This window comes from Oryzias latipes, chromosome 1 (assembly GCF_053564925.1).
Source record: "Oryzias latipes strain Hd-rR chromosome 1, Olatipes_Hd-rR_3.1".
NCBI lineage: Eukaryota > Metazoa > Chordata > Actinopteri > Beloniformes > Adrianichthyidae > Oryzias > Oryzias latipes.
In genome coordinates, this window is record NC_136237.1 from 12,721,950 (window position 1) to 12,742,348 (window position 20,399).

The following is a 20,399-nucleotide window of genomic DNA, read 5'->3' on the forward strand; positions in this document are numbered from 1 at the left end:
CGTATATCCAGAGTCTTTCAGCGTGAAAACCGCGCCAAAGATTTCCGGTTTGCGCGTGCTTTTGCCTCGTGGGCGAGCGGGAAGATCAGCCCCCTGCTGTTGCGCAGCGAGCGCTCTACAATTTTAACTAATTCCCCCACACTTCTAGTGGAATCTTTTGAAATTGAAACTTTTGCATGTTTACAGCACAAGTCTTTTGAACTTTGTTGCAAACCCAAACACCGTGGTTTTAACTTTTACTCATAAAAATCTCAACTTGCTCCAGTGGTTGCGAACCACAGGATTGCGTAGTATCCACAGTGACAAAGCTTTTGCCCGCACGCTTGGTGGCACCACATTAACAAAAGATAAATATGTGGGCCATTTAAAAAAAACAGCTAGATTGTAAGTTGACCCATCACCTATTTAGTTCTGCCAAATAAAACATCCTAGTCCACCAGCTTTTCCTGATGTTTGCCTTTCCTAAGGAGCAATCTGCATGCATTTTTTTTCAGTTATTCACTTCTTGTGAGCATGTAAATAGACTCATTTGTTACCATGATCTGGTGTCTTCAATCAGTCTCAGTCTTGCATTTTGTACAGCATACTTGATTTCAATCATTGACATAAACATCTGAAAGCCAGCAGGGCACTGGCCCTGAGGACCAGCAAGCCCTGATCAAGAAGCTTTCACAAACGTTACAAGCCATACCAACAACAGACTTAAGTCTTCTACTCATGCCTTAATGTCTTGATCCATTAGCTTTTAAAGGCTTAAATACAAAGGAGAACATTTAAACATCTTCACAATTAAAACTGTCATTTATTTGGTGATGAAGAAAAATCTTTACAGTAACTTTCATGAACTTTTCCGCTTGTTTCTTTGTTTTCTGATTTCATTGTTTGGTCTTGGTCATAATGATGGTGCAGATTCTCAGTCATCTAGGTCACGATAAAATAAAAAGTTGTGAAAAATTCAACTGGACAAAATTTCTGGTTTGAAGACTCATCCGAGGGGCTTCTTACATTCCTGACTTCACATAACAGCATACACCTCGCTGCTCAGTTTGTCTTGGGTTTTTTGTCCTTGGGCCGGACTAGTCTTTGCCTCAAGGTGTTCCCTGGTTTGATGACGGGATGTTGTGGCTCACTATCCAGATGTGAAACCCAGGACAGGTGAGAAAACTTGGCGACATGGGGGACAACCACTCAGTGGTTAGGGGACTTTGTTGGCCATCATCCAGAAAGGAGAATATTTACATGTCTAGCTCAACACCAGTCAGACAGCACGGAAGAAGCTGCTCGGATAAAAGGCGAAACGTCTTCAAACCAGAAATTTTGTCCAGATGAATTTTCTGAACTTTTACCTTCGTCGCAATATTAAAACAAATGGCAGTGGCTGTCGGCAAGCTGACTGACCTACTTGCACGAAAACAGAAACAACGTCTGGAAGAAGTATATTGTGTTGCAGTACTAGGGTATTTTGAAAAGCATTGCTATTTATTTTACAGAGATCACAGGCTTCTGTTCAGGAGAATGAGAGCATCGATGCCTCTGCCCGTCGCCTGCAAAACAAGTGCTCTGCCATTTGCGCTAATACCCCAAGAAAAGCCTACAATTTTTTGCTCAAATTCGAAAACACTTTTTGCCTTACTGATAGCACAGCTCCTGCAAACCTTGTTGCATACCACAAGGTTTTGTCTATTTTTTCGTTCCTTCTAAAATGTTCCAACTTGGTGGAGTGGCTGGAATGAACAGGCTACCTCAAGATAACACATGCCATAGAAAGCCTGTGACACCAGTGATGTGTGCAAAGGTACTTCGTGGCAAGATGGGGTGTCCGAGTGGTTAAGGAGATGGACTGCTAATCCATTGTGCTTTGCACGCATGGGTTCAAATCCCATCCTCATCGCACATGCTGTTTTGTTTTACAAGGAAAACAGGCTCTTCCAGTCATTTGTTGGTGTCTACGTGTTGTGGTCACATACAGTTTAAAGAACCTTGAGCACATCAACAATGCCCAAAGGAAAAAGATGTTGGAAATGAGACTGGTCTTGTACATGTGTTACCATGTCTCTGTCAAATCCATGTGTCATTTCATTGTCAATGTTTACACTGAATAGGTCTTTGAGAACTTGTTGTAAAGAACCTTGGAAAACGCACTGGAATAAAGGCATTTGTCATGAAAAACGGACAACTACAAGCGTCCAACATGTTAGGCCGCATTTATACTGCATGGTTCAAGTGACCCAATTGTGATATTTTCCTCTTACAGATCGGATATGACCGGTGAACTTGTAAGCAGGAAAAAAAAACATGGATTCCGTTTTACTCAGATCGGAATCAGGCCTCACTCCTATGTGTAAATAAATCGGACATGAATCGTATACGAGCATTTGCGTGTGCCATGTAAGAAGACAAATCGGGTATTCCACAGTAAATGCGAGTTGTAGGTGAGTGAGGTCAACCCAGGACACCACCAACTGAGATCACATGACTTTTTAAGGTGCTTTTGTGTGCTGATTTTGCTGTTCGAGGACAGCTGGAGCCCCATCAGCGTGTTAGCTTTCAGCCTTAGGCTTCGTTATTTCCGGTCCGGTCCCGGTCGGGATGCAAACGGTAACTAATCAAGCGGGACACCGTTGCTCTGGAACAGGCTAGAAGCCGTTTATTTCTTTGCTTGGATCAAACTGTTAGTACAGCACAACATCTGCAAACACTTCCTCATTCAAAACTCAGCAAGAGCACATAAGCCGGCCGAGCAGCCCTTCTTTTCCCACTCCCGCGCATCCCCTCAGGAGCGCCCAAGGCAACGCCTCCTTCCGTGGCTGCGTTGCCTCCATGACAACAGGAGTCACACAAAAGTCCAAAGGAGGTCCGCGGATGGCGGAAATGCTGCTACGCAGTGCTCAGAACATGTACATTTGATAGTTTCAGCATTGTATAGTGTAAATGCAAAAATCGGATACGGGTCACTTTTAATAGTTGATGTGAGCGGGTCGTCAAAAAAATCGGATATAGTCAGAAAATCGGATTTGGGCATCAAGACCTGCAGTGTCAATGCAGCCTTAGTGACAATGAGGCAGTGTTGACAAAGGAGATTGTTTGCCTTTTGGGTAAGTCCAACAAAAGGGCAGTTAATGAACTTTGCACAAGATCAGGGCACACATATTGGAGAATGAGGGCATCGATCCCTCTACCTCTCACACGCTAAGCGAGCGCTCTACCATTTGAGCTAATTCCCCCAAACTTCTAATGGAATCTTTTGAAATTGAAACTTTTGCATGTTTACAGCACAAGTCTTTTGAACTTTGTTGCAAACCCAAACACCGTGGTTTTAACTTTTACTCATAAAAATCTCAACTTGCTCCAGTGGTTGCGAACCACAGGATTGCGTAGTATCCACAGTGACAAAGCTTTTGCCCGCACGCTTGGTGGCACCACATTAACAAAAGATAAATATGTGGGCCATTTAAAAAAAACAGCTAGATTGTAAGTTGACCCATCACCTATTTAGTTCTGCCAAATAAAACATCCTAGTCCACCAGCTTTTCCTGATGTTTGCCTTTCCTAAGGAGCAATCTGCATGCATTTTTTTTCAGTTATTCACTTCTTGTGAGCATGTAAATAGACTCATTTGTTACCATGATCTGGTGTCTTCAATCAGTCTCAGTCTTGCATTTTGTACAGCATACTTGATTTCAATCATTGACATAAACATCTGAAAGCCAGCAGGGCACTGGCCCTGAGGACCAGCAAGCCCTGATCAAGAAGCTTTCACAAACGTTACAAGCCATACCAACAACAGACTTAAGTCTTCTACTCATGCCTTAATGTCTTGATCCATTAGCTTTTAAAGGCTTAAATACAAAGGAGAACATTTAAACATCTTCACAATTAAAACTGTCATTTATTTGGTGATGAAGAAAAATCTTTACAGTAACTTTCATGAACTTTTCCGCTTGTTTCTTTGTTTTCTGATTTCATTGTTTGGTCTTGGTCATAATGATGGTGCAGATTCTCAGTCATCTAGGTCACGATAAAATAAAAAGTTGTGAAAAATTCAACTGGACAAAATTTCTGGTTTGAAGACTCATCCGAGGGGCTTCTTACATTCCTGACTTCACATAACAGCATACACCTCGCTGCTCAGTTTGTCTTGGGTTTTTTGTCCTTGGGCCGGACTAGTCTTTGCCTCAAGGTGTTCCCTGGTTTGATGACGGGATGTTGTGGCTCACTATCCAGATGTGAAACCCAGGACAGGTGAGAAAACTTGGCGACATGGGGGACAACCATTCAGTGGTTAGGGGACTTTGTTGGCCATCATCCAGAAAGGAGAATATTTACATGTCTAGCTCAACACCAGTCAGACAGCACGGAAGAAGCTGCTCGGATAAAAGGCGAAACGTCTTCAAACCAGAAATTTTGTCCAGATGAATTTTCTGAACTTTTACCTTCGTCGCAATATTAAAACAAATGGCAGTGGCTGTCGGCAAGCTGACTGACCTACTTGCACGAAAACAGAAACAACGTCTGGAAGAAGTATATTGTGTTGCAGTACTAGGGTATTTTGAAAAGCATTGCTATTTATTTTACAGAGATCACAGGCTTCTGTTCAGGAGAATGAGAGCATCGATGCCTCTGCCCGTCGCCTGCAAAACAAGTGCTCTGCCATTTGCGCTAATACCCCAAGAAAAGCCTACAATTTTTTGCTCAAATTCGAAAACACTTTTTGCCTTACTGATAGCACAGCTCCTGCAAACCTTGTTGCATACCACAAGGTTTTGTCTATTTTTTCGTTCCTTCTAAAATGTTCCAACTTGGTGGAGTGGCTGGAATGAACAGGCTACCTCAAGATAACACATGCCATAGAAAGCCTGTGACACCAGTGATGTGTGCAAAGGTACTTCGTGGCAAGATGGGGTGTCCGAGTGGTTAAGGAGATGGACTGCTAATCCATTGTGCTTTGCACGCATGGGTTCAAATCCCATCCTCATCGCACATGCTGTTTTGTTTTACAAGGAAAACAGGCTCTTCCAGTCATTTGTTGGTGTCTACGTGTTGTGGTCACATACAGTTTAAAGAACCTTGAGCACATCAACAATGCCCAAAGGAAAAAGATGTTGGAAATGAGACTGGTCTTGTACATGTGTTACCATGTCTCTGTCAAATCCATGTGTCATTTCATTGTCAATGTTTACACTGAATAGGTCTTTGAGAACTTGTTGTAAAGAACCTTGGAAAACGCACTGGAATAAAGGCATTTGTCATGAACAACGGACAACTACAAGCGTCCAACATGTTAGGCCGCATTTATACTGCATGGTTCAAGTGACCCAATTGTGATATTTTCCTCTTACAGATCGGATATGACCGGTGAACTTGTAAGCAGGAAAAAAAAACATGGATTCCGTTTTACTCGGATCGGAATCAGGCCTCACTCCTATGTGTAAATAAATCGGACATGAATCGTATACGTGCATTTGCGTGTGCCATGTAAGAAGACAAATCGGGTATTCCACAGTAAATGCGAGTTGTAGGTGAGTGAGGTCAACTCAGGACACCACCAACTGAGATCACATGACTTTTTAAGGTGCTTTTGTGTGCTGATTTTGCTGTTCGAGGACAGCTGGAGCCCCATCAGCGTGTTAGCTTTCAGCCTCAGGCTTCGTTATTTCCGGTCTGGTGCCGGGTCCGGTCCCGGTCGGGACGCAAACGGTAACTAATCAAGCGGGGCACCGTTGCTCTGGAACAGGCTAGAAGCCGTTTATTTCTTTGCTTGGATCAAACTGTAAGTACAGCACAACAACTGTAAAGACTTCCTCATTCAAAACTCAGCGAGAGCACATAAGCCGGCCGAGCAGCCCTTCTTTTCCCACTCCCGCGCATCCCCTCAGGAGCGCCCAAAGCAACGCCTCCTTCCGTGGCTGCGTTGCCTCCATGACAACAGGAGTCACACAAAAGTCCAAAGGAGGTCCGCGGATGGCGGAAATGCTGCTACGCAGTGCTCAGAACATGTACATTTGATAGTTTCAGCATTGTATAGTGTAAATGCAAAAATCGGATACGGGTCACTTTTAATAGTTGATGTGAGCGGGTCGTCAAAAAAATCGGATATAGTCAGAAAATCGGATTTGGGCATCAAGACCTGCAGTGTAAATGCAGCCTTAGTGACAATGAGGCAGTGTTGACAAAGGAGATTGTTTGCCTTTTGGGTGAGTCCAACAAAAGGGCAGTTAATGAACTTTGCACAAGATCAGAGCACACATATTGGAGAATAAGGGCATGGATCCCACTACCTCTCACACGCTAAGCGAGCGCTCTACCATTTGAGCTAATTCCCCCACAGTTCTAGTGGAATCTTTTGAAATTGAAACTTTTGCATGTTTACAGCACAAGTCTTTTGAACTTTGTTGCAAACCCAAACACCGTGGTTGTAACTTTTACTCATAAAAATCTCAACTTGCTCCAGTGGTTGCGAACCACAGGATTGCGTAGTATCCACAGTGACAAAGCTTTTGCCCACACGCTTGGTGGCACCACATTAACAAAAGATAAATATGTGGGCCATTTAAAAAAAACAGCTAGATTGTAAGTTGACCCATCACCTATTTAGTTCTGCCAAATAAAACATCCTAGTCCACCAGCTTTTCCTGATGTTTGCCTTTCCTAAGGAGCAATCTGCATGCATTTTTTTTCAGTTATTCACTTCTTGTGAGCATGTAAATAGACTCATTTGTTACCATGATCTGGTGTCTTCAATCAGTCTCAGTCTTGCATTTTGTACAGCATACTTGATTTCAATCATTGACATAAACATCTGAAAGCCAGCAGGGCACTGGCCCTGAGGACCAGCAAGCCCTGATCAAGAAGCTTTCACAAACGTTACAAGCCATACCAACAACAGACTTAAGTCTTCCACTCATGCCTTAAACTCTTAATCCATTAGCTTTTGAAAGCTTAAATACAAAGGAGAACATTTAAACATCTTCACAATTAAAACTGTCATTTATTTGGTGATGAAGAAAAATCTTTACAGTAACTTTCATGAACTTTTCCGCTTGTTTCTTTGTTTTCTGATTTCATTGTTTGGTCTTGGTCATAATGATGGTGCAGATTCTCAGTCATCTAGGTCACGATAAAATGAAAAGTTGTGAAAATTTCAACTGGACAAAATTTCTGGTTTGAAGACTCATCCGAGCGGCTTCTTACATTCCTGACTTCACATAACAGCATACACCTCGCTGCTCAGTTTGTCTTGGTTGGTTTTGTCCTTGGGCCGGACTAGTCTTTGCCTCAAGGTGTTCCCTGGTTTGATGACGGGATGTTGTGGCTCACTATCCAGATGTGAAACCCAGGACAGGTGAGAAAACTTGGCGACCTGGGAGACAACCACTCAGTGGTTAGGGGACTTTGTTGGCCATCATCCAGAAAGGAGAATATTTACATGTCTAGCTCAACACCAGTCAGACAGCACGGAAGAAGCTGCTCGGATAAGAGGCGAAACGTCTTCAAACCAGAAATTTTGTCCAGATGAATTTTCTGAACTTTTAACTTCGTCGCAATATTAAAACAAATGGCAGTGGCTGTCGGCAAGCTGACTGACCTACTTGCACGAAAACAGAAACAACGTCTGGAAGAAGTATATTGTGTTGTAGTACTAGGGTATTTTGAAAAGCATTGCTATTTATTTTACAGAGAGCACAGGCTTCTGTTCAGGAGAATGAGAGCATCGATGCCTCTGCCCGTCGCCTGCAAAACAAGTGCTCTGCCATTTGCGCTATTACCCCAAGAAAAGCCTACAATTTTTTGCTCAAATTCGAAAACACTTTTTGCCTTACTGATAGCACAGCTCCTGCAAACCTTGTTGCATACCACAAGGTTTTGTCTATTTTTTCGTTCCTTCTAAAATGTTCCAACTTGGTGGAGTGGCTGGAATGAACAGGCTACCTCAAGATAACACATGCCATAGAAAGCCTGTGACACCAGTGATGTGTGCAAAGGTACTTCGTGGCAAGATGGGGTGTCCGAGTGGTTAAGGAGATGGACTGCTATTCCGTTGTGCTTTGCACGCATGGGTTCAAATCCCATCCTCATCGCACATGCTGTTTTGTTTTACAAGGAAAACAGGCTCTTCCAGTCATTTGTTGGTGTCTACGTGTTGTGGTCACATACAGTTTAAAGAACCTTGAGCACATCAACAATGCCCAAAGGAAAAAGATGTTGGAAATGAGACTGGTCTTGTACATGTGTTACCATGTCTCTGTCAAATCCATGTGTCATTTCATTGTCAATGTTTACACTGAATAGGTCTTTGAGAACTTGTTGTAAAGAACCTTGGAAAACGCACTGGAATAAAGGCATTTGTCATGAACAACGGACAACTACAAGCGTCCAACATGTTAGGCCGCATTTATACTGCATGGTTCAAGTGACCCAATTCTGATATTTTCCTCTTACAGATCGGATATGACCGGTGAACATGTAAGCAGGAAAAAAAAACATGGATTCTGTTTTACTCAGATCGGAATCAGGCCTCACTCCTATGTGTAAATAAATCGGACATGAATCGTATACGTGCATTTGCGTGTTCCATGTAAGAAGACAAATCGGGTATTCCATAGTAAATGCGAGTTGTAGGTGAGTGAGGTCAACTCAGGACACCACCAACTGAGATCACATGACTTTTTAAGGTGCTTTTGTGTGCTGATTTTGCTGTTCGAGGACAGCTGGAGCCCCATCAGTGTGTTAGCTTTCAGCCTCAGGCTTCGTTATTTCCGGTCTGGTCCCGGGTCCGGTCCCGGTCGGGACGCAAACGGTAACTAATCAAGCGGGACACCGTTGCTCTGGAACAGGCTAGAAGCCGTTTATTACTTTGCTTGGATCAAACTGTTAGTACAGCACAACATCTGCAAACACTTCCTCATTCAAAACTCAGCGAGAGCACATAAGCCGGCCGAGCAGCCCTTCTTTTCCCACTCCCGCGCATCCCCTCAGGAGCGCCCAAGGCAACGCCTCCTTCCGTGGCTGCGTTGCCTCCATGACAACAGGAGTCACACAAAAGTCCAAAGGAGGTCCGCGGATGGCGGAAATGCTGCTACGCAGTGCTCAGAACATCTACATTTGATAGTTTCAGCATTGTATAGTGTAAATGCAAAAATCGGATACGGGTCACTTTTAATAGTTGATGTGAGCGGGTCGTCAAAAAAATCGGATATAGTCAGAAAATCGGTTTTGGGCATCAAGACCTGCAGTGTAAATGCAGCCTTAGTGACAATGAGGCAGTGTTGACAAAGGAGATTGTTTGCCTTTTACGCTAAGCGAGCGCTCTACCATTTGAGCTAATTCCCCCACACTTCTAATGGAATCTTTTGAAATTGAAACTTTTGCATGTTTACAGCACAAGTCTTTTGAACTTTGTTGCAAACCCAAACACCGTGGTTTTAACTTTTACTCATAAAAATCTCAACTTGCTCCAGTGGTTGCGAATCACAGGATTGCGTAGTATCCACAGTGACAAAGCTTTTGCCCGCACGCTTGGTGGCACCACATTAACAAAAGATAAATATGTGGGCCATTTAAAAAAAACAGCTAGATTGTAAGTTGACCCATCACCTATTTAGTTCTGCCAAATAAAACATCCTAGTCCACCAGCTTTTCCTGATGTTTGCCTTTCCTAAGGAGCAATCTGCATGCATTTTTTTTCAGTTATTCACTTCTTGTGAGCATGTAAATAGACTCATTTGTTACCATGATCTGGTGTCTTCAATCAGTCTCAGTCTTGCATTTTGTACAGCATACTTGATTTCAATCATTGACATAAACATCTGAAAGCCAGCAGGGCACTGGCCCTGAGGACCAGCAAGCCCTGATCAAGAAGCTTTCACAAACGTTACAAGCCATACCAACAACAGAGTTTAGTCTTCCACTCATGCCTTAAACTCTTAATCCATTAGCTTTTGAAAGCTTAAATACAAAGGAGAACATTTAAACATCTTCACAATTAAAACTGTCATTTATTTGGTGATGAAGAAAAATCTTTACAGTAACTTTCATGAACTTTTCCGCTTGTTTCTTTGTTTTCTGATTTCATTGTTTGGTCTTGGCCATAATGATGGTGCAGATTCTCAGTCATCTAGGTCACGATAAAATGAAAAGTTGTGAAAAATTCAACTGGACAAAATTTCTGGTTTGAAGACTCATCCGAGCGGCTTCTTACATTCCTGACTTCACATAACAGCATACACCTCGCTGCTCAGTTTGTCTTGGGTTGTTTTGTCCTTGGGCTGGACTAATCTTTGCCTCAAGGTGTTAACTGGTTTGATGACGGGATGTTGTGGCTCACTATCCAGATGTGAAACCCAGGACAGGTGAGAAAACTTGGCGACCTGGGGGACAACCACTCAGTGGTTAGGGGACTTTGTTGGCCATCATCCAGAAAGGAGAATATTTACATGTCTAGCTCAACACCAGTCAGACAGCACGGAAGAAGCTGCTCGGATAAGAGGCGAAACGTCTTCAAACCAGAAATTTTGTCCAGATGAATTTTCTGAACTTTTAACTTCGTCGCAATATTAAAACAATGGCAGTGGCTGTCGGCAAGCTGACTGACCTACTTGCACGAAAACAGAAACAACGTCTGGAAGAAGTATATTGTGTTGCAGTACTAGGGTATTTTGAAAAGCATTGCTATTTATTTTACAGAGAGCACAGGCTTCTGTTCAGGAGAATGAGAGCATCGATGCCTCTGCCCGTCGCCTGCAAAACAAGTGCTCTGCCATTTGCGCTAATACCCCAAGAAGAGCCTACAATTTTTTGCTCAAATTCGAAAACACTTTTTGCCTTACTGATAGCACAGCTCCTGCAAACCTTGTTGCATACCACAAGGTTTTGTCTATTTTTTCGTTCCTTCTAAAATGTTCCAACTTGGTGGAGTGGCTGGAATGAACAGGCTACCTCAAGATAACACATGCCATAGAAAGCCTGTGACACCAGTGATGTGTGCAAAGGTACTTCGTGGCAAGATGGGGTGTCCGAGTGGTTAAGGAGATGGACTGCTAATCCATTGTGCTTTGCACGCATGGGTTCAAATCCCATCCTCATCGCACATGCTGTTTTGTTTTACAAGGAAAACTGGCTCTTCCAGTCATTTGTTGGTGTCTATGTGTTGTGGTCACATACAGTTTAAAGAACCTTGAGCACATCAACGATGCCCAAAGGAAAAAGATGTTGGAAATGAGACTGGTCTTGTACATGTGTTACCATGTCTCTGTCAAATCCATGTGTCATTTCATTGTCAATGTTTACACTGAATAGGTCTTTGAGAACTTGTTGTAAAGAACCTTGGAAAACGCACTGGAATAAAGGCATTTGTCATGAACAACGGACAACTACAAGCGTCCAACATGTTAGGCCGCATTTATACTGCATGGTTCAAGTGACCCAAATCTGATATTTTCCTCTTACTGATCGGATATGACCGGTGAACTTGTAAGCAGGAAAAAAAAACATGGATTCCGTTTTACTCAGATCGGAATCAGGCCTCACTCCTATGTGTAAATAAATCGGACATGAATCGTATACGAGCATTTGCGTGTGCATTGTAAGAAGACAAATCGGGTATTCCACAGTAAATGCGAGTTGTAGGTGAGTGAGGTCAACCCAGGACACCACCAACTGAGATCACATGACTTTTTAAGTCATGTGATCTCAGTTGGTGCTTTTGTGTGCTGATTTTGCTGTTCGAGGACAGCTGGAGCCCCATCAGCGTGTTAGCTTTCAGCCTTAGGCTTCGTTATTTCCGGTCCGGTCCCGGTCGGGATGCAAACGGTAACTAATCAAGCGGGACACCGTTGCTCTGGAACAGGCTAGAAGCCGTTTATTTCTTTGCTTGGATAAAACTGTTAGTACAGCACAACATCTGCAAACACTTCCTCATTCAAAACTCAGCGAGAGCACATAAGCCGGCCGAGCAGCCCTTCTTTTCCCACTCCCGCGCATCCCCTCAGGAGCGCCCAAGGCAACGCCTCCTTCCGTGGCTGCGTTGCCTCCATGACAACAGGAGTCACACAAAAGTCCAAAGGAGGTCCGCAGATGGCGGAAATGCTGCTACGCAGTGCTCAGAACATGTACATTTGATAGTTTCAGCATTGTATAGTGTAAATGCAAAAATCGGATACGGGTCACTTTTAATAGTTGATGTGAGCGGGTCGTCAAAAAAATCGGATATAGTCAGAAAATCGGATTTGGGCATCAAGACCTACAGTGTCAATGCAGCCTTAGTGACAATGAGGCAGTGTTGACAAAGGAGATTGTTTGCCTTTTGGGTAAGTCCAACAAAAGGGCAGTTAATGAACTTTGCACAAGATCAGGGCACACATATTGGAGAATGAGGGCATCGATCCCTCTACCTCTCACACGCTAAGCGAGCGCTCTACCATTTGAGCTAATTCCCCCACACTTCTAATGGAATCTTTTGAAATTGAAACTTTTGCATGTTTACAGCACAAGTCTTTTGAACTTTGTTGCAAACCCAAACACCGTGGTTTTAACTTTTACTCATAAAAATCTCAACTTGCTCCAGTGGTTGCGAACCACAGGATTGCGTAGTATCCACAGTGACAAAGCTTTTGCCCGCACGCTTGGTGGCACCACATTAACAAAAGATAAATATGTGGGCCATTTAAAAAAAACAGCTAGATTGTAAGTTGACCCATCACCTATTTAGTTCTGCCAAATAAAACATCCTAGTCCACCAGCTTTTCCTGATGTTTGCCTTTCCTAAGGAGCAATCTGCATGCATTTTTTTTCAGTTATTCACTTCTTGTGAGCATGTAAATAGACTCATTTGTTACCATGATCTGGTGTCTTCAATCAGTCTCAGTCTTGCATTTTGTACAGCATACTTGATTTCAATCATTGACATAAACATCTGAAAGCCAGCAGGGCACTGGTCCTGAGGACCAGCAAGCCCTGATCAAGAAGCTTTCACAAACGTTACAAGCCATACCAACAACAGACTTAAGTCTTCCACTCATGCCTTAAACTCTTAATCCATTAGCTTTTGAAAGCTTAAATACAAAGGAGAACATTTAAACATCTTCACAATTAAAACTGTCATTTATTTGGTAAAGAAGAAAAATCTTTACAGTAACTTTCATGAACTTTTCCGCTTGTTTCTTTGTTTTCTGATTTCATTGTTTGGTCTTGGTCATAATGATGGTGCAGATTCTCAGTCATCTAGGTCACGATAAAATGAAAAGTTGTGAAAATTTCAACTGGACAAAATTTCTGGTTTGAAGACTCATCAGAGCGGCTTCTTACATTCCTGACTTCACATAACAGCATACACCTCGCTGCTCAGTTTGTCTTGGGTTGTTTTGTCCTTGGGCCGGACTAATCTTTGCCTCAAGGTGTTTCTGGTTTGATGACGGGATGTTGTGGCTCACTATCCAGATGTGAAACCCAGGACAGGTGAGAAAACTTGGCGGGACAACCACTCAGTGGTTAGGGGACTTTGTTGGCCATCATCCAGAAAGGAGAATATTTACATGTCTAGCTCAACACCAGTCAGACAGCACGGAAGAAGCTGCTCGGATAAGAGGCGAAACGTCTTCAAACCAGAAATTTTGTCCAGATGAATTTTCTGAACTTTTAACTTCGTCGCAATATTAAAACAAATGGCAGTGGCTGTCGGCAAGCTGACTGACCTACTTGCACGAAAACAGAAACAACGTCTGGAAGAAGTATATTGTGTTGCAGTACTAGGGTATTTTGAAAAGCATTGCTATTTATTTTACAGAGAGCACAGGCTTCTGTTCAGGAGAATGAGAGCATCGATGCCTCTGCCCGTCGCCTGCAAAACAAGTGCTCTGCCATTTGCGCTAATACCCCAAGAAGAGCCTACAATTTTTTGCTCAAATTCGAAAACACTTTTTGCCTTACTGATAGCACAGCTCCTGCAAACCTTGTTGCATACCACAAGGTTTTGTCTATTTTTTCGTTCCTTCTAAAATGTTCCAACTTGGTGGAGTGGCTGGAATGAACAGGCTACCTCAAGATAACACATGCCATAGAAAGCCTGTGACACCAGTGATGTGTGCAAAGGTACTTCGTGGCAAGATGGGGTGTCCGAGTGGTTAAGGAGATGGACTGCTAATCCATTGTGCTTTGCACGCATGGGTTCAAATCCCATCCTCATCGCACATGCTGTTTGGTTTTACAAGGAAAACAGGCTCTTCCAGTCATTTGTTGGTGTCTACGTGTTGTGGTCACATACAGTTTAAAGAACCTTGAGCACATCAACAATGCCCAAAGGAAAAAGATGTTGGAAATGAGACTGGTCTTGTACATGTGTTACCATGTCTCTGTCAAATCCATGTGTCATTTCATTGTCAATGTTTACACTGAATAGGTCTTTGAGAACTTGTTGTAAAGAACCTTGGAAAACGCACTGGAATAAAGGCATTTGTCATGAACAACGGACAACTACAAGCGTCCAACATGTTAGGCCGCATTTATACTGCATGGTTCAAGTGACCCAATTGTGATATTTTCCTCTTACAGATCGGATATGACCGGTGAACTTGTAAGCAGGAAAAAAAAACATGGATTCCGTTTTACTCAGATCGGAATCAGGCCTCACTCCTATGTGTAAATAAATCGGACATGAATCGTATACGAGCATTTGCGTGTGCCATGTAAGAAGACAAATCGGGTATTCCACAGTAAATGCGAGTTGTAGGTGAGTGAGGTCAACCCAGGACACCACCAACTGAGATCACATGACTTTTTAAGGTGCTTTTGTGTGCTGATTTTGCTGTTCGAGGACAGCTGGAGCCCCATCAGCGTGTTAGCTTTCAGCCTTAGGCTTCGTTATTTCCGGTCCGGTCCCGGTCGGGATGCAAACGGTAACTAATCAAGCGGGACACCGTTGCTCTGGAACAGGCTAGAAGCCGTTTATTTCTTTGCTTGGATCAAACTGTTAGTACAGCACAACATCTGCAAACACTTCCTCATTCAAAACTCAGCAAGAGCACATAAGCCGGCCGAGCAGCCCTTCTTTTCCCACTCCCGCGCATCCCCTCAGGAGCGCCCAAGGCAACGCCTCCTTCCGTGGCTGCGTTGCCTCCATGACAACAGGAGTCACACAAAAGTCCAAAGGAGGTCCGCGGATGGCGGAAATGCTGCTACGCAGTGCTCAGAACATGTACATTTGATAGTTTCAGCATTGTATAGTGTAAATGCAAAAATCGGATACGGGTCACTTTTAATAGTTGATGTGAGCGGGTCGTCAAAAAAATCGGATATAGTCAGAAAATCGGATTTGGGCATCAAGACCTGCAGTGTCAATGCAGCCTTAGTGACAATGAGGCAGTGTTGACAAAGGAGATTGTTTGCCTTTTGGGTAAGTCCAACAAAAGGGCAGTTAATGAACTTTGCACAAGATCAGGGCACACATATTGGAGAATGAGGGCATCGATCCCTCTACCTCTCACACGCTAAGCGAGCGCTCTACCATTTGAGCTAATTCCCCCAAACTTCTAATGGAATCTTTTGAAATTGAAACTTTTGCATGTTTACAGCACAAGTCTTTTGAACTTTGTTGCAAACCCAAACACCGTGGTTTTAACTTTTACTCATAAAAATCTCAACTTGCTCCAGTGGTTGCGAACCACAGGATTGCGTAGTATCCACAGTGACAAAGCTTTTGCCCGCACGCTTGGTGGCACCACATTAACAAAAGATAAATATGTGGGCCATTTAAAAAAAACAGCTAGATTGTAAGTTGACCCATCACCTATTTAGTTCTGCCAAATAAAACATCCTAGTCCACCAGCTTTTCCTGATGTTTGCCTTTCCTAAGGAGCAATCTGCATGCATTTTTTTTCAGTTATTCACTTCTTGTGAGCATGTAAATAGACTCATTTGTTACCATGATCTGGTGTCTTCAATCAGTCTCAGTCTTGCATTTTGTACAGCATACTTGATTTCAATCATTGACATAAACATCTGAAAGCCAGCAGGGCACTGGCCCTGAGGACCAGCAAGCCCTGATCAAGAAGCTTTCACAAACGTTACAAGCCATACCAACAACAGACTTAAGTCTTCCACTCATGCCTTAAACTCTTAATCCATTAGCTTTTGAAAGCTTAAATACAAAGGAGAACATTTAAACATCTTCACAATTAAAACTGTCATTTATTTGGTAAAGAAGAAAAATCTTTACAGTAACTTTCATGAACTTTTCCGCTTGTTTCTTTGTTTTCTGATTTCATTGTTTGGTCTTGGTCATAATGATGGTGCAGATTCTCAGTCATCTAGGTCACGATAAAATGAAAAGTTGTGAAAATTTCAACTGGACAAAATTTCTGGTTTGAAGACTCATCCGAGCGGCTTCTTACATTCCTGACTTCACATAACAGCATACACCTCGCTGCTCAGTTTGTCTTGGGTTTTTTGTCCTTGGGCTGGACTAATCTTTGCCTCAAGGTGTTCCCTGGTTTGATGACGGGATGTTGTGGCTCACTATCCAGATGTGAAACCCAGGACAGGTGAGAAAACTTGGCGACATGGGGGACAACCACTCAGTGGTTAGGGGACTTTGTTGGCCATCATCCAGAAAGGAGAATATTTACATGTCTAGCTCAACACCAGTCAGACAGCACGGAAGAAGCTGCTCGGATAAGAGGCGAAACGTCTTCAAACCAGAAATTTTGTCCAGATGAATTTTCTGAACTTTTAACTTCGTCGCAATATTAAAACAAATGGCAGTGGCTGTCGGCAAGCTGACTGACCTACTTGCACGAAAACAGAAACAACGTCTGGAAGAAGTATATTGTGTTGCAGTACTAGGGTATTTTGAAAAGCATTGCTATTTATTTTACAGAGAGCACAGGCTTCTGTTCAGGAGAATGAGAGCATCGATGCCTCTGCCCGTCGCCTGCAAAACAAGTGCTCTGCCATTTGCGCTAATACCCCAAGAAGAGCCTACAATTTTTTGCTCAAATTCGAAAACACTTTTTGCCTTACTGATAGCACAGCTCCTGCAAACCTTGTTGCATACCTCAAGGTTTTGTCTATTTTTTCGTTCCTTCTAAAATGTTCCAACTTGGTGGAGTGGCTGGAATGAACAGGCTACCTCAAGATAACACATGCCATAGAAAGCCTGTGACACCAGTGATGTGTGCAAAGGTACTTCGTGGCAAGATGGGGTGTCCGAGTGGTTAAGGAGATGGACTGCTAATCCATTGTGCTTTGCACGCATGGGTTCAAATCCCATCCTCATCGCACATGCTGTTTGGTTTTACAAGGAAAACAGGCTCTTCCAGTCATTTGTTGGTGTCTACGTGTTGTGGTCACATACAGTTTAAAGAACCTTGAGCACATCAACAATGCCCAAAGGAAAAAGATGTTGGAAATGAGACTGGTCTTGTACATGTGTTACCATGTCTCTGTCAAATCCATGTGTCATTTCATTGTCAATGTTTACACTGAATAGGTCTTTGAGAACTTGTTGTAAAGAACCTTGGAAAACGCACTGGAATAAAGGCATTTGTCATGAACAACGGACAACTACAAGCGTCCAACATGTTAGGCCGCATTTATACTGCATGGTTCAAGTGACCCAATTGTGATATTTTCCTCTTACAGATCGGATATGACCGGTGAACTTGTAAGCAGGAAAAAAAAACATGGATTCCGTTTTACTCAGATCGGAATCAGGCCTCACTCCTATGTGTAAATAAATCGGACATGAATCGTATACGAGCATTTGCGTGTGCCATGTAAGAAGACAAATCGGGTATTCCACAGTAAATGCGAGTTGTAGGTGAGTGAGGTCAACCCAGGACACCACCAACTGAGATCACATGACTTTTTAAGGTGCTTTTGTGTGCTGATTTTGCTGTTCGAGGACAGCTGGAGCCCCATCAGCGTGTTAGCTTTCAGCCTTAGGCTTCGTTATTTCCGGTCCGGTCCCGGTCGGGATGCAAACGGTAACTAATCAAGCGGGACACCGTTGCTCTGGAACAGGCTAGAAGCCGTTTATTTCTTTGCTTGGATCAAACTGTTAGTACAGCACAACATCTGCAAACACTTCCTCATTCAAAACTCAGCAAGAGCACATAAGCCGGCCGAGCAGCCCTTCTTTTCCCACTCCCCCGCATCCCCTCAGGAGCGCCCAAGGCAACGCCTCCTTCCGTGGCTGCGTTGCCTCCATGACAACAGGAGTCACACAAAAGTCCAAAGGAGGTCCGCGGATGGCGGAAATGCTGCTACGCAGTGCTCAGAACATGTACATTTGATAGTTTCAGCATTGTATAGTGTAAATGCAAAAATCGGATACGGGTCACTTTTAATAGTTGATGTGAGCGGGTCGTCAAAAAAATCGGATATAGTCAGAAAATCGGATTTGGGCATCAAGACCTGCAGTGTCAATGCAGCCTTAGTGACAATGAGGCAGTGTTGACAAAGGAGATTGTTTGCCTTTTGGGTAAGTCCAACAAAAGGGCAGTTAATGAACTTTGCACAAGATCAGGGCACACATATTGGAGAATGAGGGCATCGATCCCTCTACCTCTCACACGCTAAGCGAGCGCTCTACCATTTGAGCTAATTCCCCCAAACTTCTAATGGAATCTTTTGAAATTGAAACTTTTGCATGTTTACAGCACAAGTCTTTTGAACTTTGTTGCAAACCCAAACACCGTGGTTTTAACTTTTACTCATAAAAATCTCAACTTGCTCCAGTGGTTGCGAACCACAGGATTGCGTAGTATCCACAGTGACAAAGCTTTTGCCCGCACGCTTGGTGGCACCACATTAACAAAAGATAAATATGTGGGCCATTTAAAAAAAACAGCTAGATTGTAAGTTGACCCATCACCTATTTAGTTCTGCCAAATAAAACATCCTAGTCCACCAGCTTTTCCTGATGTTTGCCTTTCCTAAGGAGCAATCTGCATGCATTTTTTTTCAGTTATTCACTTCTTGTGAGCATGTAAATAGACTCATTTGTTACCATGATCTGGTGTCTTCAATCAGTCTCAGTCTTGCATTTTGTACAGCATACTTGATTTCAATCATTGACATAAACATCTGAAAGCCAGCAGGGCACTGGCCCTGAGGACCAGCAAGCCCTGATCAAGAAGCTTTCACAAACGTTACAAGCCATACCAACAACAGACTTAAGTCTTCCACTCATGCCTTAAACTCTTAATCCATTAGCTTTTGAAAGCTTAAATACAAAGGAGAACATTTAAACATCTTCACAATTAAAACTGTCATTTATTTGGTAAAGAAGAAAAATCTTTACAGTAACTTTCATGAACTTTTCCGCTTGTTTCTTTGTTTTCTGATTTCATTGTTTGGTCTTGGTCATAATGATGGTGCAGATTCTCAGTCATCTAGGTCACGATAAAATGAAAAGTTGTGAAAATTTCAACTGGACAAAATTTCTGGTTTGAAGACTCATCAGAGCGGCTTCTTACATTCCTGACTTCACATAACAGCATACACCTCGCTGCTCAGTTTGTCTTGGGTTGTTTTGTCCTTGGGCTGGACTAATCTTTGCCTCAAGGTGTTCCCTGGTTTGATGACGGGATGTTGTGGCTCACTATCCAGATGTGAAACCCAGGACAGGTGAGAAAACTTGGCGGGACAACCACTCAGTGGTTAGGGGACTTTGTTGGCCATCATCCAGAAAGGAGAATATTTACATGTCTAGCTCAACACCAGTCAGACAGCACGGAAGAAGCTGCTCGGATAAGAGGCGAAACGTCTTCAAACCAGAAATTTTGTCCAGATGAATTTTCTGAACTTTTAACTTCGTCGCAATATTAAAACAAATGGCAGTGGCTGTCGGCAAGCTGACTGACCTACTTGCACGAAAACAGAAACAACGTCTGGAAGAAGTATATTGTGTTGCAGTACTAGGGTATTTTGAAAAGCATTGCTATTTATTTTACAGAGAGCACAGGCTTCTGTTCAGGAGAATGAGAGCATCGATGCCTCTGCCCGTCGCCTGCAAAACAAGTGCTCTGCCATTTGCGCTAATACCCCAAGAAGAGCCTACAATTTTTTGCTCAAATTCGAAAACACTTTTTGCCTTACTGATAGCACAGCTCCTGCAAACCTTGTTGCATACCACAAGGTTTTGTCTATTTTTTCGTTCCTTCTAAAATGTTCCAACTTGGTGGAGTGGCTGGAATGAACAGGCTACCTCAAGATAACACATGCCATAGAAAGCCTGTGACACCAGTGATGTGTGCAAAGGTACTTCGTGGCAAGATGGGGTGTCCGAGTGGTTAAGGAGATGGACTGCTAATCCATTGTGCTTTGCACGCATGGGTTCAAATCCCATCCTCATCGCACATGCTGTTTTGTTTTACAAGGAAAACAGGCTCTTCCAGTCATTTGTT

The 20,399-nt window shown here is 43.1% G+C and overlaps 7 non-coding genes across 7 annotated transcripts; all 7 read left to right on the forward strand.

Moving 5' to 3' along the window:
* Positions 1–1,809: 1,809 nt before the first annotated feature.
* Positions 1,810–1,891, forward strand: trnas-gcu (transfer RNA serine (anticodon GCU)). Its single transcript has one exon. It is a non-coding gene; the product is annotated as a tRNA-Ser (tRNA).
* Positions 1,892–4,896: 3,005 nt separating this feature from the next.
* Positions 4,897–4,978, forward strand: trnas-gcu (transfer RNA serine (anticodon GCU)). Its single transcript has one exon. It is a non-coding gene; the product is annotated as a tRNA-Ser (tRNA).
* A 3,018-nt stretch (positions 4,979–7,996) lies between these two features.
* trnas-gcu (transfer RNA serine (anticodon GCU)) lies at positions 7,997–8,078 on the forward strand. Its single transcript has one exon. It is a non-coding gene; the product is annotated as a tRNA-Ser (tRNA).
* A 2,924-nt stretch (positions 8,079–11,002) lies between these two features.
* On the forward strand, positions 11,003–11,084 carry trnas-gcu (transfer RNA serine (anticodon GCU)). The gene has a single exon. It is a non-coding gene; the product is annotated as a tRNA-Ser (tRNA).
* Positions 11,085–14,099: 3,015 nt separating this feature from the next.
* trnas-gcu (transfer RNA serine (anticodon GCU)) lies at positions 14,100–14,181 on the forward strand. Its single transcript has one exon. It is a non-coding gene; the product is annotated as a tRNA-Ser (tRNA).
* A 3,005-nt stretch (positions 14,182–17,186) lies between these two features.
* Positions 17,187–17,268, forward strand: trnas-gcu (transfer RNA serine (anticodon GCU)). The gene has a single exon. It is a non-coding gene; the product is annotated as a tRNA-Ser (tRNA).
* Positions 17,269–20,267: 2,999 nt separating this feature from the next.
* Positions 20,268–20,349, forward strand: trnas-gcu (transfer RNA serine (anticodon GCU)). The gene has a single exon. It is a non-coding gene; the product is annotated as a tRNA-Ser (tRNA).
* Positions 20,350–20,399: the final 50 nt, after the last annotated feature.